A 14,818-nucleotide genomic window follows, 5' to 3' on the forward strand; every position below is an offset into this window, starting at 1 on the left:
GCACCCTGAGATGGATAAAAACAGCTGGATTTTGCTTCATAGCGCATATTCCACAAATGTAATATTAATCAGAATGTTATGTTTAACTAGTGAGGTAACATATAACATTATTGTCAAGAAATGTTTGGTTGACTTCGACTTAAATCATCTGCCGACAAGCACTAAAGCTTGTGGCCATTTGGAACACAAGCTTTGTGGACAAAGGTGCCGCTTACGACAGAGAATTCTGCATGAAACCAGTTAGGTCTGTGAAAAAAATGATTGGAACAACTTTAAAGTGAGATCAAATGACATGTAGTGTTGTGTCGTTCACGACCGTTTCGTTCCAAAAGAACAAATCTTTTCAGTGAATGTGAGTGAACGGCTCAATTCCTGAAGTGATTCGTTCTTTTCTTAGTTCATTTAAACTCAGCCACGCTCATGCTGTCATTCTCGAACGACCAAGCAGCAGCCAGCGTCAGACGGGGGCGAGAGTTTACTGAACATACATGAACGATTCGGTGAACGATTCGGTGAACGATTCGGTGAACGATTCGGTGAACGATTCTGTGAACGAATCTTTTGAACGGTTCTTTTTGATGAACTGATTTTAATGATTCACTAATGTAAAGGATGGTTTACATATAAAGGGTGGTTTACTGGGGGTTAGGGGTGTGAATTGCCAAGTACCTGGCGATTCGATCCGTATCACGATTCATAGGTCATGATTCGATTCAATACCGATCAATCCCGATACAAATCTATAAGTCAATTATTGCGATTTTTTTTTCTCTCTCTCTCAAATTTAGAAAATACTAATCAATCAAGTTATACTTGTACACGGTAAGATTTGTATGAAAATGCATTTATTTATCTAAAACTTCACGCTTAATAATAGGTTGCAATCTGTTTCATGTTTGAACAGCATTGAAATGAACTATTAAGGCTTAATGTTCCATTAATATAACATTCTTCCATGCTTAAAGTGTGAACCTTAACACTGAGTAAGACGTTTTGTTGATTATTTCCATCAAAAATTGCTGTTTAAACATCGATTCGGCCGCATATTGAATCGATATGGGAATTGCGTACTGTAACATTGCGATATATTGCCGAATCGATTTTTTTAACAATCCATCTGGGGGTATAAAGTTGTACATTGGCATCGTGGGAAATAGGTCAACATTTAGAAGGCCAGTGGTCACAGTTTTTCACAGTTGCAGCGCATTAGTAGTTGTGTGATGGTCAGCCGCCAGGTGCGTGAGTGTGATCGACAAAAGTCATTTGTTTAGTGTGCCATTTTCGTCTAATTAAGCCCTGTCGCTCGATGTGCGGCAGGTCATAGACACCTCAGTGCCTTCAAATCCGACACTAAATAAATATGAAGTGATGTGACATCATGGTCATTTGAACATTGACATTCTCCCAAAAGCGCAGGTCAATCAATGATTCACCGCTTTAGTTGGCGAACAGGCCATTTGTGTGCTCTCTCTCTGGGTGTCATTTATCAGCTTGTGTGTTCAACCCAGCACTGCACACACATCCCAGCCTGGGATGTGGGAACAGTTGATGATGGATTAACAGGGGAGAACATTGGGCTTTGTCTAAAGCCAGGAGATGTGATTGTATTACGCTTGCCACTCTGTCCAAATCTTTTTCTTGGGATTTCGTCTTTTCTCCATTGGATGTACTGGATTGAATGTATTGCTATCAAGATATCTGGCATGAATATCGAAATATGAAATGTTGTCCATATCATCCAGCACTAGTTTGAAGTGTTGAGTATGAAGTTCTGCCTCCATGAGTAAAAAATGTGTTCCGTTTCTTTACCGGCGCTCACTTTTTTCTTCACACTTTGGGTTTTGCTTCTCATTCAACCTCTTAACGTCACCAGTGGTTGTCATGGTAACAAAAGCCTAAGTAGTAGTACTGGACCAATCCCTCTAAACAAGATTTGGCAGACTTTGATAATAAAAGTAAAAAAAAAAAGTAATGTAATTCTTGATTGCTGGATTAATTTGATAAAAGCATGTCATCAGAATGTTATTGAGACACTTTTAACGCATAATTTGTCTCCTTTAAGTGCTAGTTTTGGTCCCATTCACTCCTGTATGATTTCTATTCTAATGAATGTAATTTGTCTCCTTTGTCATAGCCAATTAATCGATGCAGGGGCCACTCGTCCCTTTCCATTATTACACTTCTTAATCTTGCCACCTGACTGACGACAGAAGATGATGTACAGAAGCAAACCTTTTCCCTACACACATTAGAGCCAAAGACGAGCTATATCAAACAATTTCTATGTTTGGGGGAATTCTGAGGAACCTCTAAATGGGAATTCTCTTCAACTTGTACTATTCTGAATTTGACTTCCATTATGAGTGTTAGTCGCCCTTGATTGCTACGTGGCTAATGTCTGACTCATTTTTTCCTTCTTTTGAGATTTTTCAGAAAATGCCTCACTTTCATTTGGTTATTTCTTTCCTAAGACCTTTTGAAGTATTTTATTTGTTCGTTCCTGTGGTCAGTACCTCTTGTTATCTTTCACTTGTTTCTATTGAGCCCGCATCAAATGATCAATGTCCTTACTCCCTCGCTTCAAGTGCAGTCACTCTCCGTCCGCATACAGGCGCTGGCTGCTCGATAACAATTATCCCACTTCGTTTATATGCAATGACAGAATGACTCTGGCACAATTTGGTCGGTTGGATGCAGATGTCCTTGCATTAGTTTGATTATATGATTAAAAAGTTTAGGGGAGGGGCAGCTCATTAAGACTACTTAAGTACTCATAATACACACCCTTGTCCAAAAGCCAGTTTTTTTTATACAAGTGACACCAAGACAAATGACACAAATAAAAACAAAATCTTTTTGAGATAGGAAGTAAAAATAAAGGCTTCCATTGATGCCCGAGTGACACAAACAAACTGTAAGTCACATAGTCCCCATAGTCTTTCCTGGAGAGCTCAGTATTGTTCATTCGGTAATTTTACCGATTTGACATGTCATCGTCATTGCTCTCGTGTGTGTGTGTGTGCGTGCGTGCGAGTGTGTGTGTATTCATTAGTTAAAAAAATCCCATACCGTTCACCTAAACCGAAAACTTCCAGCCAGAGTCGTGAGGCCGTCAGGAGACCCGAGGAAGGACCAAAGAAAAGAAAGGAAAGTGAAATCCAGCACCGACCAGACACCACCCACCACCCACCACCCACCGGGCCACCAACCAGAGTCCTTCACCAACCCCAGAAACATCTAAATTTCAACAAATCAGGGAGACCTCAAGAGACCAAAGGAGAGACTGAGCATCCATTGATGCCCGAGTGACACAAACAAACAAACTGTATGTCCCACAAACAGTATGTAAACATTCTGTGACTTCTTCCCTCATTTCAAACCCTTATGACTTTAACAAAGCTATATATTTTTTTGTCACCTCTGAGAAAATGGAAAAAAGGGCCACTAAACAATTAAGCTAGTGGTGGCCTAAATGTTTTTGAGTCATGTGAAGAAAGGAATTCAATTCCAACGACTTAATTTAGAGAACAAAGCAGAAGGCAGTGACTTCTTAAGTCTCCAAACAAGAACAAGGGCTAGGATAGGATAGGAAAAGGAAGTCCAAGGACAGAACACAACACACACAAACAGCAGCAGACACATTAGGCTAATACTAAATAGCCAGGAAGCAATTTGTATCCAATAGCCCTTAGCTTAAATAACAGTCCAAACAGTACTGTGAGTTCTAGCCTTTCTATAGCCCCCCCCAACAAAAAAAAAACATGCTGGGAAGCAGTCCAATAGAGGTCTTGAGCGATGGCGACAGAGGGGACACACTGAATGGAGGGGGTCCGTCTGCCAAGGCGACACAGAGGACGACATCAATCCTCATCTGTTTGCGTTAGTGCTCCCTTCGGCCTGAATGGACGTGAGCGTCGCTTTGCCACATCACACAGCCGCTGATGAGGCAAGCGCTGCCAAGATGGCAGCCACACACATGTCTCTATGAAAGCACTCTCAGGGCTTCGCAGATAACCAGTCAGCCCCAGTTAACCCTTTCGCTAACATTGGACACACTGAGCATTTCAATCATTTTCATTTACGGCGAACCCCCATTTTCCTGCGGTTTATCGTTCGCGACCCGCTACAAACCTTCACCATGGCTATATCAATTTTATGTCTCATAGTGCAACTGCAATTATGACAGTTTGCTAGCACTGCTCACTCAATGCTATTGTGCTTGTGAAAGGTAATTCAAAACATTGTAAATATAACTAAAATGCCATTAATGTCTTTCTCCGTGTGACTGTTTAGTTTCATGAGGTTGTTAACGCGAACAGTGTTTACGATAACCCTAACCCAAGTCTCCCGTGGCTCCACTCAAGGTCATTCATGCTCATTGTCTTGCTCAAGTGGCGCTCGTATTGGGTTTATGTATATTAGCATCATTACAGTTGTTATCCCTCTTTGTTGTTTCAATGTCACGGACACTAAAAAGAAATGTATTCAGAGCCGTAAACGGACACGCATTATTTGCACACTAGCGCCAGTGTACGCCGGCACACACTTTAGCAAGAGCCATGATTTTCGATTTCCGAAGTGTCAGAGTTAATTTTTCATAAAGACAGGCCTTGAAAGTAAAGTAGGATCTTCCGTCTTTTTTTTCTCTCCACTCTCCTAGAAACACTTGGCACTCATTTTCCCCTCCAGCACTCATCTTGATACAGTCCAGTGCACTAAAAGATAGTTTTTTGCAGGCTTGTACATTAGAGCTCTACTAACTGAAAAGTAGATTATTCAGCACCTAAGTGTCATTTTAAAAAAATATATAAACTACAAAAAGATGCAACTAGAGATGAAAGAGTGTACAAATATCACATCACTATTATCATGACCAAAATAATCACAATTATTGGTAACACAGACCCGTTCTGAAAACCAGAGGAAGGGACTCCGTCAACATTGACGGAAGGTCAATCCGTCATACGGACGCCCATTTTATTGACCAATAACGATTAAAAAATTGGTGGGCTAAGCATTGACAGAAGTAGGTTTTCACCCGTCAATATAATCGTCAATAACCGGGCCAGCGCAACATTAATGGTGGTGGGGCTCTATTAATTATAATCATGTTAATTAGAGGCTTTGTCGTTAATTATTTTCATTTTAATCAAGGATTTTTTTTTTTTAAATTTTGATCAATGAATACATATAAGTGAACATAAACAATACAACTAAAAAAAAAAGCATTTTTCCATCAGGCTACAGTACTGCAGTAAAAGTTTACTGTAAAACTGACTCATGAAACAAAAGAGAATTACTCATTGTGTATTTTCAAATGTTCAACAAAACCATATAATTCAACTAACAATGTCTACTATTCTAATTCATATATAGTAAGATTACAAGCTAACCGAAATTAGCATAGATGTTGCAGTATTTATTACAAACATCAAACAACTGCTACTTTGACATAAACGGAGCAACAACACATATAAACCGAGTGTGCAACAGTAATCACACTCAATCATATACTATATAGTGCACAGGTGTGCCTTAGACTGCCCACAATAAAAGGCCACTCTCAGTCGGCAGACAAAACTACACCTTTCAAAGTGGCTTTTTATAGTGGGGAGTCTTAGGCACACCTGTGCACTAATTATGGTGTCCAATCAGCATCTTGATATGGCACACCTGTGAGGTGGGATGGATTATCTCGGCAAAGGAGAAGTGCTCAGTATCACAGATTTAGACTGGTTTGTGAATAATATTTGAAAGAAATGATGATATTGTGTATGTGGAAGAAGTTTTAGATCTTTGAGTTCATCTGATAAAAAATGGGAGCAAAAACAAAAGTGTTGCATTTATATTTTTGTTGAGTATATATTTTCTCTACAATTAAAAAAAAAAAAATCACCTGCCATATAGCTTATGTGCAAACGATGAACCTTGGTATAAAAAGGGTAACACTTTGCTTTTGCTGTAAATCTCTTTATAATTAGAGCTGCAAGCACATTGATGGTGTTAAACACATTTTGGCTGTCAATGCTCAATGCATTATTGTTGTTTTCTACACAAACAGTTAATTTGGTTTCATCAACATATAAACAACATTGTGACAGGCCGTGACTAACTCCATCTGTAATGATATAATGATGAGCTTTACAGACATCAATGCAATTAAGCTAGACACTGTTATAACAGTGTCAAAATGACAGCCAGATGTCAGAGGGCTCCTGAACATATTGCTGCATCCTGTCACAAGGCGCCGGAGGTAATTAGGGTACCAATATTGCATTCCACATCATTACTTCTCTCAGTGACACATGTACAACAAATTCTCACATATTTACGGCGGGGTTGAGGTTTTACATCCTAAGCTCTTAGCTTTTGGACGCCAGCATCTACGAGAGCGAATCTCCCGAGCCTTGTCTGATTCTTTGCTGGATTTTATTTGCGCTTGTAAACTGACAGCTGGATGTCTTTTTACTGCTCAAGTGACCCAGAATGTCCCAAAATCGGACTTTAAACACCACTGTGAGGAATAAAAAATAAATAAATCATGAACACATGAGGATTCCCTCTGATAGTGTAAAGTCCCAAATTTAAATCCTCGGTTGAAATGTACTTGAAATGCCATTAATCCCTTCTATTACACTAAAAGCACCCCCGTTCTTTGAGCTATGTGTTAACACACACACACACACGCACGCACGCACGCACGCACGCACGCACGCACGCACGCACGCACGCACGCACGCACGCACACACGCACACACACACAGAAAATGGTGTCAAAGCACTTCTTTTATATTCATCAAGGCTTGAGCCTGTTTAACAGAAGCCCCTCCTGTCACTTCAACATAGTTATTTGACACTGACATTGCCCAACAAGGCACCAAAGCACTACTTTTTTATTAGATAGGGCTTTGGCACCATCTTGTGGCACCTTGGGGCATTTCTAAAAGGGCACATAAAGTAGTCATGTTTGTAAGCGAATAACAGAACATGGGAAAATCAGTGAAAAGGTGAAATTACAAGTAACATTACAACATACTTACTGTTAGTTTAAAAAACTGAATTACACTCTAAAAACGGATTGGCCAAATTAACAACAACAAAAAAAGGTTAAATCTGAGCAATCTAGCTGGTAGTTATGTGCCCGATCCTTTAGTTAAAACAACCACTCTAGAATGGTAGGTGTTTTCGACCATGATTGAGCCAACCGATACAAATTGGTCATTCTGACCAAGATATTGGTTAATCTGTGTCAGAGGCTGACAAAAAGAGTACCACTGATTGTCACATCCATCGAAGTGGGGCGAAATGTGTTCTCCGTATTTGACCCATCCCCTGAGGGAGCGGTGAGCAGCCACAGGGGCTGCACTCAGTAATCATTTGGTGATCTAAACCCCCCCAATTCCAACCCATAATGCTGAGTGTCAAGCAGGGAGGCAAATGGGTCCCTTTTTTTTATAGTCTTTGGTATTGCCCGGCCACTGATTGAACCCACAACCTCCCAGTCTCAGGGTAGACACCCTACCACTAGCCCACTGAACAAGTCACACCTGGTGATCTATCTAGACACACATTTCCATTTTATTTATATCATAATTTATTGTAATTACTTATAATAATTAACAATTAATAAATACATGTAGAATACAATAAATTGATACAACAAATATATTTCCAAGTGATCTATCTAGACTTACATTCTATTGTAAACTAATTTCATTAGTTGTTTGGCTAACCAATAAAATTGGTATGGGCATAACCACCCAGAATGGTCAATGTCAATCTATTGGTTAATCAAGCCAATATAAGCTTAAGATACTAGATTGGTAGTTTTTTTTCTTCTAACCAATCCATTTTTAGAGTGTAGCTAGCTAATAGAGGAAAGTAGTAGGTTTTGTCGTGGGCCACATCGTAATTACGTTTTCCCTTGTAAAGCCATTATGAATGTGAACCCGTATGATTGTGTCATATACTGTACACACAACAAACATTATGGATAAATAGTTCTGAAATACCCCCCACCCCCCACCCCACCCGCCACATTAAAAAAAAAAATCAGTTTATTTAAAAAGGAGATTTTAAACAAAATACTTTAAACATGATTTCTTTTCACGGCCCCCTTTCAATGTGGTGGGCCAAATCAGGCCCCCAGGCCTCAAGTTTGACACACCTGCCGTTATTGGTATTGTTGCGAAGACATATATGCCAGTATGCGTCTTTGCACTTTTCAAAATCAAATCATGTTTGAACTGTTTTAATGTAAATATTGTAAGATTAATTTGAATTCATATTTAGGTGTTGGGACATTAATTCGGGACTACCTATAATTATATACACAGTTTTGGCAAGGAGGGGACTTCGCCAATCTTTGCAAGTCACAAAATCGGGAGTGTTCACTGTATACACTATGGCATTGAGTGCCTTTTGTGCTTGCTAGCTCTCCCAATGCGCACCAGCTCACATTTGCTATTCTCTGTGTGCAGCCCTTTTTATCGTATTCCTATGCAGGCAATTAGCAGTTGATGCACACATACACACAGACCAACGCATGCGTGCGACAGCATGGTAGATCAAGTGGTTTGCTCAGCAGTGACTCCCTCTTCTTTTTACTTGTGTCTCTCCCAAACCTGAGACCCAAGGTGGAAACACGTACCTAATTTTTTGTGATAAAGCATTGCTAGACACAAAGTGTGTGAGTGTGTGTTTTGCTCATTTGTATGGACGCGGGATGCTTCTTGACATCTGTCAGTGCCAATATGATGGACGCGAGCGGGTCCAGGCTGCGGAAGCTTCCCCAGGAAAATCAACTGCAGCCTCCTGTAAGGATGCCGTGTCACTGACAATCATCAGTCAACATTACCTCAAACAAGATGGATAGCTAGATTAGCTGTTTGGTGGTGGTCTCCCGCAAAGCTATGATAGATTAAATGTAAGTAAACTTGTAAAGCGTATTAAAGAAGATAAGAATGCCTGATTTCATCTGATCTTGGAAGCTATGCAGGGCCAGGTGTAGTTGGTTGGATGGGAGACCAATTGGGAATTCCAGGACCGGTACAGTATGATTACCTCGCCTAGTCTAGATGGGAATCAGTCTATGAAACAATACTACGAATGGTTTTCTATTGGCACTATGACACTTAGCATACCGGTGTGTGTTTGCATGGGGAATTAGCACCAACATTGTGGAGACATTATACACGGTTTTCAGGTATTAGGCTAATAAAGTGAGCTTATCAATGTCAAGGAAGTATAACATCTTGATTTTTGAAGATCTCTGTATTTAGGGGAGGAGCTAAGGTTAGCTCATTGTTGGTATAAAGTGAGAGTGTGTCATGGCCGCCATGTGTATGGTTTTGCTTTACCAAATGGTTGATTAAAAACACAAGCCAACCAGCGACGGAAGTCGTTCTTGCTTCGTAACTGACGATAGAAAGTAGTGATCGATTCAAATGGATTGACATTACATCAAAATAAGAGTAGGCTATGTTTGTATTCCTGGACAAATGTTAGTGGTACTCAATCCATAAATGTCTTATATGAAAATTATATTTTATGCACCATCACAAGCATTCCTCAAGTATTTTGGAACCTCTTCTGTCTTTAAGGACGGCAGAAGTCGGACACCATTTAAGCTAGGGCTAACGCTCTGTGGTGTTAATGCAAGGCTGACCGGTCAAGTCGGGGTCAGTGGCAAGATGCCCGGTGTTGTTGGCCACATTCATCCTGTGGTTCAAGAGTTCATGCTTGGTGGTGTTTAGCCTATGCTATAATATCAATAAAGCACATTAGAAAGGTCTGCATTTTGTTGACGTTGCCACAATACAATCAATAAAAGACTTAAAGAGATACGATCAGCTAATAACATTATTAGCATGTCTATTTATAATCTTGTGGCGTGTATCAGCAGTGAGGCCAGATGGTTGGCTTGTGATCCAATTATGTCTTTACTTCTCACGGTAGGAGAGGCGTTACCTTCTCACAGGCTGTACTGTGACACTAAAGATGGACACCTTAGCTTATTCTGCTCATTGACGACCCGCTCATCCATTCAGACTGAAGCACTGCACGGTACGTGTCGCAATTGTTGGTGTAGACATGCGTGTCACAGCTACATGATGTCCGAAAGATGGCATGCTTCACTTTTGCTAAGACGACTTGAGATTTAAGATCTGTTGTGATTGTGGTTTTAAGCAACCACAGAGGTAGAATAAAAGGCAACTGTAATCAAATCGCAGGAAATTACTTTCTGCTTTTGCCTCATGCTCGCAATTTCCAAACAGAACGTTCCAGACAATAAATACAATAATCCAAGCCTCTCGTTGTGCTCTCCACACTAATGCCGAGTAAGCAAGCGAGCTTCCTGGCATCATTGATCGTGACCCACACACAAACTCCTCAAGTGAACTTGATTGCCAGCTGCTCTCTTCTCCATCCGCACATGAATGAACAGGAACTGCTATGTTTTACGGCGCCAGTGAAAAGCAATACGTGCATTTAGTGTCATGCTTAAAATCCCATATAAAGATCCGTTCGCTAGTTACGGCATGACAGGTGCAGACGGTTGGGGGCCTTCACTGAGCAAATGTTCAATATGTGTGATGGCACTTCACCTAAGGAAGTGGCACTTAACTCTTTTGAAGGGAGATGAAACCATACAAATCAGGTGCGATGGGTCATTGATATGACCTTTGCTATTGATAGGCAACGTGCTCACTCTAGGCACACTTTGACTTTAATGGGAGACGAAAAATATTCTGTACTGTGATGTGTTGGCTTTTTAGCCAGTCTTGCATGTCCCACATACTATAAAGCAATAATCAAATGGGCAAAAACGCTGAAACACAAATCCATGTTCTAATTATTCTGAATTCCAGGTTATTTACTATGTCAAGGTCAAAATGAAGCTTTTGGCTCGGGATGGACATTTCGAGACTTGTTGTAGATCAAAGTGTGCATTCCGGAACTGGGTCCTTGATCCTGGTGCCCTTTTCGCAACCCTAATAGGATCCTGAGGAACTGGGTCCTTGATCCTGGTGCCCTTTTCGCAACCCTAATAGGATACTGATTGTGGCCTGGGAATACATTTCCCACTTGAAGTAAATGGAACAGTGAGGAAAATTCATTTTCACAGTAGACTGAACATTTGGGTTTGACTTCAAAAGTTTATTCTGAGGCAAGATATTAACCCTGGAGAACCCGAGAACCCTTTTCTTCTTTGGAAAATTATGAATTATACATTAAATGACTGCTATAAATTCACTGAACACCAAAATATCTGTTTTTTCAATGTTTTTTTCAATTTATTCCCTAATTTAGGATTAGGGCGAAATTTGACCCTTTGGGATTTAGGGGTATCATTTTGAAAAATCTGAATAACAAAAACTGTCAATAAAAAATCAATCAAATACACAGCTACATTGAACAATATAATTTTTTTGTTTTATTTGTTGCATTTTAGCCATCTTGTCACCACCACTCTGGCTCATGTAAGTGCAATATTCATCCACTAGATGGCCCCATGCAGGGGTCAGAAGTGGCCCCCCGGACTTTTGAAGTTAAATTTGTAAAAAAAAAAAAGGTCTTTGTTATTTGAGTAGCAGAATTTATAGGGGCCAAATTTGACCCCATGGGTTCTCCAGGGTTAATAGCTACAGTACACTTTTATTTACACACGTCAAAGTGAAGGGAATTGATTTCAGTGTTTTTTTCTCTTTCTTTTTGTGGGGGAGTGTAAATTCAAGATCAATAACAGAATAAAAAAAATCCCGTAGGATTATTAAAAAAAATGCAATTTGATTCCATTATATTGGACAAAACTTGGCCAGTTTTCAGAAAAGTGTTGATTGATTTGCTTGTTTTTAACTGTTTTTGTATTTTCACTTGTTCTGACATTGATTACCATGTTCAAAATACAAACCTCACAATCAAATGACTGCCATTAATAAGATGTGTAGTTTTAGATGGCTAAATATGCAAAACAATATTATATTTCAACACAGACTAGCTAAAGTAGTTGTGGGGGTAAGGGAAGGGTAATTGTTGTCTCAAAGTGTTGACATTACTGAGGGAGAAATGAGCGGAGATGCCTGGCTGACTTATTACTAATGTCTCTGTACAGGGCACCTATGGGAACCGCAACACACAGTTGGTTCATCTTGACTTGCATTCATTTCCTATTGGAGTGACTGATAGGACCATGTTTTCAATGGGGAGGCCATTTGGGTCTGGCTGCAAGAATCTTAGAATGACAATTTCACAACCTATTAGGACTCCAGTTCAATGGGTTCAGAGTGTATATTGTGTGTTAAAAAGGTGTTATTAGGCCCAAGGACCAGTGCCAAGGCACTCTTGAAATCATTGTGTTTTGTTATTATTGTATTTTGGGGTGGATCATGGAGTCATTGTGTTGTTATGGTCCTGTATTTGTCCCTTGTTAAGTTGTGACGATGTTGTCAGTTGATATGTCCTTTATGATGATTATGTTGCTCTCAGTTACTATGGCCGTGTATTAGTCACTCTTATTTTGTCAGGTCAATCTTATTTTGTAGTTGCTATGCAATTGTTATGGCCATTATGATGATGGTGTTGTCAGTTGATATGCAGTTGCTATAATCACTCTTATTTTGTAGTTGATATGCAGTTGCGATGTCCCTTATGATGATGATCTTGTCAGTTGCTATGTAGTTGTTATGGTCCTGTATTAGTCATTATTTTTTGTCTAGTCACTCTAATTGTAGTTGATATGCAGTTGCTATGTCCCTTATGATGATGATGATGTTGTCAGTTGATATGCAGTTGCTATGGCCCTGTATTAATCACTCTTATTTTGTAGTTGATATGCAGTTGCTCTGTTACTTATGATGATGATCTTGTCAGTAGCTATGCAGTTGTTATGGTCTTGTATTAGTCCCTCTTTTTTGTCTGGTCACTCTAATTGTAGTTGATATGCAGTTGCTATGTCCCTTAGGATGATGTTCTTGTCAGTTGCTATGCAGTTGTTATGGTCCTGTATTAGTCACTCTTTTTTGTCTAGTCACTCTAATTGTAATTGATATGCAGTAGCTATGGTCCTGTATTAGTCACTCTTATTTTGTCCAGTCACTCTTATTTTGTAGTTGATATCCAGTATATGTCCTTTATTATGATGATATTGTCAGTTGCTACACATTTACTATGGTCCCATATTAGTCAGTCTTACTTGGTATTATAGGCCCTTATTTTGTCATATAGAATTATGCCTTGCCCTAGCGGGAGTTACCGAGTGACACTTTTGTCAGTACAACAAGGTTTCCTCTTAATATGTTGAGGTTTCTTATCCTGACTCTTCCATGCCAAGCTTTCTTCCATGCAAGCTTTTCTTCCTTATGTTCGAGGTTGCTACCAGCGTCACTCAAGATACTTAGTCAAGTTTTCTCCGTCAAGTGTTTTCTTCAAGACCATCTGAATCCAGCCCTGCTCTCAGTTCTTACTTGATATTTTTGTATATAAAGAGTGTGCTGTGTCTTGTCTGCAGTGGGTCCTAACTCTGCATCTCACGTGACAGCGTTTATTATTATTCCAGCAAATGAATATAAGCCCTTTTTGGACCTCAACATAGACCAAAAAATTTACTCGATAGTGCTCCCTGGAAACTAAAACATTTTTTTTTTTGCCCCTGACACCTGTTTGACAGATCAACACAAAATTGTGTGGGCATATCTGTGTGCTCAGGATGCATGAAAAAGTCTCAAGGACCCATTCGAAAAATTGAACGGAAGTCTGCCATTTTGGTTTGAAGCAGTCCTTCTGGGTAAATTCCAAGTCTTGCCCAAATGAGTTTTGATGGTGTCCAAGACAGCCACACATAAATATGTTATTTTTCTTCAGCATTTAATGTGAAATCAAAGTTTGATAGTCATTTTGAGGATTTACAATTATATAGACGAATGCGCAAATGTTATGATGGCTACACTTAGAAATAGGGTTACAGTAGTTGTCCATTCTATAATAATAATAATAATGCAGATTTATATAGTGCTTTTCTAGACACTCAAACATTCACACTGTGGTGGCAGTAAGCTACTTAAGTAGCCACAGTTGCCCTGGGGCAGGCTGACGGAAGCGTGGCTGCCAGTGTGCGCCTACGACCACCACACAACATTCGCACCTTCCATACACTAGTGTGAGTAGCACTGGAGGCAAAGTGGGTGAAGTGCCTTGCCCAAGGACACAATTACACATGACTTGGGGAGAGCGGGGAACCAAACAGCCAACCTTCTGGTTCCTGAATGACCGTCTCTACACCCTGAGCCACGGTCACCACTATCATCAAGGTCATATCAACAACCTTGTGTCTCATTGGGCTTCCTATTACAAGTCAAAAGAAGTTAACGGTTTCTGTGTTAAAAGTCAAAGAATGCTTTTCTCCTTTATTACTATTTTACTGGTTGGCATACTATTACTGATTGCCTCATAAAGGTGTAGATGGCAAAAAAAAGCCCAATAAAGATTAAGCCCGAGGGAGTGGGTGTCTTGTCTTGTCTCATTCGTCGTTCTTCTTCAGATTTTTGTATCGGCTTTGGCTTTAGGGAATATATTTGGAAGTTTAGCTGAGCAAGTTTTTACTTGTGTATTAACTTCGCTCGTGAAAGATTTGATGGGGGCAGCAGGTTTTGAATGTTTTTGTGTAGTCTGCATGCGCTTGGCTGGGTTTTCTCCAAGTACTACGGATTCTTCCCACATTCACAAACATGCAATTTATGTTCATGGAGACTTTAAATACGGTAGTCCATATGTGCAAATGGTTGTTTGTCTATACGACATCTGTGATTTGCTGGGGACC

At 39.9% G+C, this 14,818-nt stretch overlaps 1 protein-coding gene across 4 annotated transcripts in view; it reads left to right on the top strand.

Moving 5' to 3' along the window:
- shank3a (SH3 and multiple ankyrin repeat domains 3a) overlaps positions 1 to 14,818 on the top strand; it is a 226,881-nt gene that overhangs the window by 42,523 nt on the left and 169,540 nt on the right. Inside the window, exon 1 of one of the 4 annotated variants that reach the window (XM_077569367.1) lies at positions 9,988 to 10,065. The exons of 2 other annotated variants lie outside the window; for them this stretch is intronic. The gene's annotated coding sequence lies outside the window, so the exon portion shown is untranslated. Of the gene's footprint in view, positions 1 to 9,987; positions 10,066 to 14,818 lie in introns of those variants that run through there. One more of the 4 variants, XM_077569371.1, reaches the window with a different exon arrangement.

Source organism: Vanacampus margaritifer, chromosome 6 (assembly GCF_051991255.1).
Source record: "Vanacampus margaritifer isolate UIUO_Vmar chromosome 6, RoL_Vmar_1.0, whole genome shotgun sequence".
NCBI lineage: Eukaryota > Metazoa > Chordata > Actinopteri > Syngnathiformes > Syngnathidae > Vanacampus > Vanacampus margaritifer.